The sequence below is a fragment of the Vidua macroura genome, chromosome 10 (genome assembly GCF_024509145.1).
Source record: "Vidua macroura isolate BioBank_ID:100142 chromosome 10, ASM2450914v1, whole genome shotgun sequence".
NCBI lineage: Eukaryota > Metazoa > Chordata > Aves > Passeriformes > Viduidae > Vidua > Vidua macroura.
In genome coordinates, this window is record NC_071580.1 from 397,914 (window position 1) to 401,868 (window position 3,955).

The following is a 3,955-nucleotide window of genomic DNA, read 5'->3' on the forward strand; positions in this document are numbered from 1 at the left end:
GTATTGCAGGACTTCTAGTTGTGTTTTTACCCCGTCAAATCTGCCAGCAAATGTTTTCTGCTCAGTTTTGTTTGGATGACGGGTGGATGTCTGTGCATCCTCGTGGAACAGCCTTCTGAGCCCTTACAAGGCTTTGTCTGGAGCTCTTTCACCAAGCCCGTGTCCATGTTCAGCTGGCACCACTGCTGCTCCCACCCTGATGTTTGGGGTGGCAGGAGAGGGGTGCTGAGGGAGGGGACTGTGCTGCACTGAATTAGAAGATGCTTCATGTAGGATTTGATCAAGTAATTTTCCTTACTTAGTCAAAGTAGGCTTTCCTGCAGATGGTTCTCCTGTCTTTCAGCCACGGACAGCAGTTTTTCCAGTTCCGCATTTGTACTTCAAAGACCGTTGACATAATTTTTGCAATTTCTCCTGTGTCTCTTTCTCAAAAGACAATTGTGTTTAAAGTACCTAATTTTCTGACTTCAGAATTGTACATTCTACATCTCTAGCCTTTTCAGGAAATGGGTGACCCATGGTCACCTTTTGATTTCCTTTTGTGTGCAAGATAAACTCTCCTCAAAAACTGCACAAATAAATCCTTTATCTTTTCCACTTTTTTCTTTCCTGTTTTTTTTTTTTTTTTTTTTTTTACCTTTTTCTCTACTGCCTTTTTCTCATCCTTCCACCATTTCTGGTCACAAGGTTAATATCTGGTCACAAGCGTCTTGATCACAAGCCTAATATCTGGGTGAACACTTGGCATAGACGAGGGCAAAAACTTATCAAGTGGTGTCTCTTCTGAGGAGCGTGAGGAGGACAAACCCATCTGTCTGTCCCTGCAATTTTGTGTTGACTTCTCATCCCCCAGTTAGATGCAAAATTGGGGTACCTTTTATACCTTAGTAACCCCTGATGTGCAGAGTTCTGTGGGTGGGACTGAAGTCAAACCCTCCGTTGTTTATGGGTGCGTTTTACAGAACGTGTTTACAGATCATATAGGTGGGGGGGGGTTTGGTTTACAGAGCATTTCTGGTTAACACAGACCACAAGACCTCCATCCGGTTTGGTGCCTGCACCGTGGGCTCCATGGCATGCTGAGTTTTGCATTTCCTTCACTGTTTTATGCTTCCAACCTGACCAAGCTGGGTGAACCTGTCACGGCCACTCTGCTTATCAGTGCCTTCCCACTGCTTAATCCAGCTCGAGAGAATGGTGGGTGCCAATGCAAAGGCAGATTTTTAGACATTTGGGTGGGTTTAGTTTCCTTTTTTCTGTGAAGCTGCACTGGTGGAAAGTCACAGGAAAGGTCATTAGCAGAAAAACCACAGTAGCAGATTGCAAAATAAATGTGATGACAAAAGTCCTGCATCAGTAGTGATCTGGAGCTGGCTCTGAGTAGAGATTCAAATCACATTTCTCCCACAATAATGCCCTGGCATGGAGAGCCCTGCCTTGGCTAGTCAATCAGAATATGTAAGATATAATTACATTTGAGTTACAAACACTGTAATGCAAATCTTCCTGAATGTAAAAAATCCCAAATGTTAATGAATTGTTCAATTGTTCAGGAATTGCTCCTTGCATTCTTGGGTCAGATCTGCTGCTGTGCTTCCACCCAGAAAGCTGTGTTTCCTCTTAAAAATGGGACTCTGGGACTGCACAGCCACAGTTTATATCCATGTCTGCCCTGACGTGGCTCTCTGAAAGGGCAGTGACAGGTCAGGGCCTGAGACTTTCTGTGCAATTTCCTTGTAGCTTTCTCTTTCAAGATGAGCTCTTAGAGACCAAAATTCCATGTCAAATCTGGATAAATTAAGTATTGTTATCTGGTATTTGGGGATTGGGATATAGTTGTATAATTCATTTTTAGCCCTGGGAAAATAGTTCACAAAGAGAATCTTCAAAGGGCTGTCATGAATGTGAGTGTGGGTACAGAGCAGTGGTCAGGATTGTCACAGACACACCCTGTCAAGCAGGGTAAGCTGCTCTGGGGGTGCAGTGCAGGGCAGGGGCTGCTCCTGGCTGGCCTGTGTGCTGGGAGTGCACGGCCGTGCCTTCCCTTCCCTGATTTCACACGGATATCCCACTTCTGGGACACTTCCCAGGAACTACTGACTGATTTATCCCTTTGGTCCCTGGACAGGGGCACTGTTCTTCAGGCTGTGCTCTGGAGGGCAGCATCCCATCACCTGAGTGTGGCTGCTTTGGGTAACAGATTTTTTTGGTGGAAAGCTCTTATGAGGGAACAGCAGTAGTGTCTCTCTGAGGAGGAAACACCATGAAAATCCATCCTTTAGTTAGAAATTCGTGGCTAGTGAGAAAGGTGGTGAGTGTGCATCCCGTCAAGAGGGCACACGGCACACTGGGGGGTGCAGGTGCCCGCCTGGTTGTGTTTGCAGCCACCCCTGCACTGCAGCAGCAGCTCCACCCTGCGCCAGGGCCAGCCCCAGCCCCTGCTCTGCTGTCTCCTCACCTGCCTTTAGTGTCCTCTGCCTCGGGACCAACAGGGACACTGCCCCTGAAGTGGCTCTTTGGGCTTTGCTGGCCTTGTGTGGGAAGTCCACCATCCACCTGGGAAAAGGGCACTGTGAATTTAACACAGCAATTATCAGGCACAATTTAACAAGCCACAAACCCTTGGTGATTTACACTTGTGAAAGGGAGACCAGAAGCACTCAGCCTTGATTTGCTTTATAAGACCTGAGAGGACTGTCTTTGCTTAGGAATGTCTGCACACAGAACTGATCTTCCAGTCCTAAATACTATAATTCAATTTCTTTTGGTGCTTGTCAGAATTCAAGTTATGCAACCCAGTCCCCAGACTGTTTCTCTTAATATGGTTTTGTATGTGTATGGACTGCTTAGGGTGCAAGATGGCAGATTTGGTCCCAGAACTTGTCTGGGGTGTGTGAACAGTTTTCTACGAAGCTGATTGGGAAACAGGGTTTATCTGTGGTATTTTAGCTATTTAAAGTATTTTTATTTAAAGTAGGATAAATACCCAAAGTATTCTGTCTTCCTCTCCAGAAATGTTCTCTCTAGATCATGTAAGTGGTTTCATAATACTTGCATTAATCCAAATATTATCATGCTTACATTTCAACTTCTTAATTATTCATAAACCAAAATCTAAACCTAAACCAATAGTGTTAAAAAAATGGAAGAAAGAAACCCGTCTTTCAGTGGAAAGCTTCATGAAAGATGTTCTCGTGCAGAACTTAATCTTGTCATTTGAGACAAGATTATCCAGGGTTTTCTTGTCAAACCCTTTTTTTTGGTGTATTGAGAGGAAAGCCGTTCTGTGTGTACGGCACTGGCCGACGGACTGTTGCCATCTCCTGCCTGCGCGGCTGCACTGCATCCCGGGCTGGCTGCGAGCACGGACTGCTCTGGCACCGGCCAGCCCCTGCCAGCCCGCCTTTACCAGCTCCCTTAGCTGTGGTCCCAGCAGTTTTCGCTCTAAACAAATCGGATTTGATCCCCAGTGAGTCCAGGACAGACTGATCCACGTGAACACCACGGGCTGCAGAGGGCTGGGTGAGATGGGGCTGCTGCTCCGCGAGGGACACGGAGCCGCTCGGGCTGGTGGCACAGAGCCGTGTGGCACAGAGCCCCGCGCTGCCCCGGGCACGCTGAGGGTCCCCAGGGGCCTGTGCCACCTCCCCCCCTTCCCATCACCCGCTGCCATCCGCCAGACCCTGGGGAAGCTGATTCCTCCCCACGGGTCTGCTCCGAGGCCAGAGTCCCTCCTGGCTGCAGCCTCCCGAGCTCAGGGCTGTTTTGTGAGCCGAGGCAGCCTTGTGCTGCTTTCTAAACCAACCAGCCCACCCGCCAGCCTGCCTACCGGCCAAAACAGCCCCCAGCCCCGCCAGCGAGCCTGATCCCTGCGGGGACGGAATCTGAGCTGGATGTTGGCGAGCTGACACGGAAAAGCTGAACGTGTCTCACGTCCCTCAGTGAGCTTCCGTGG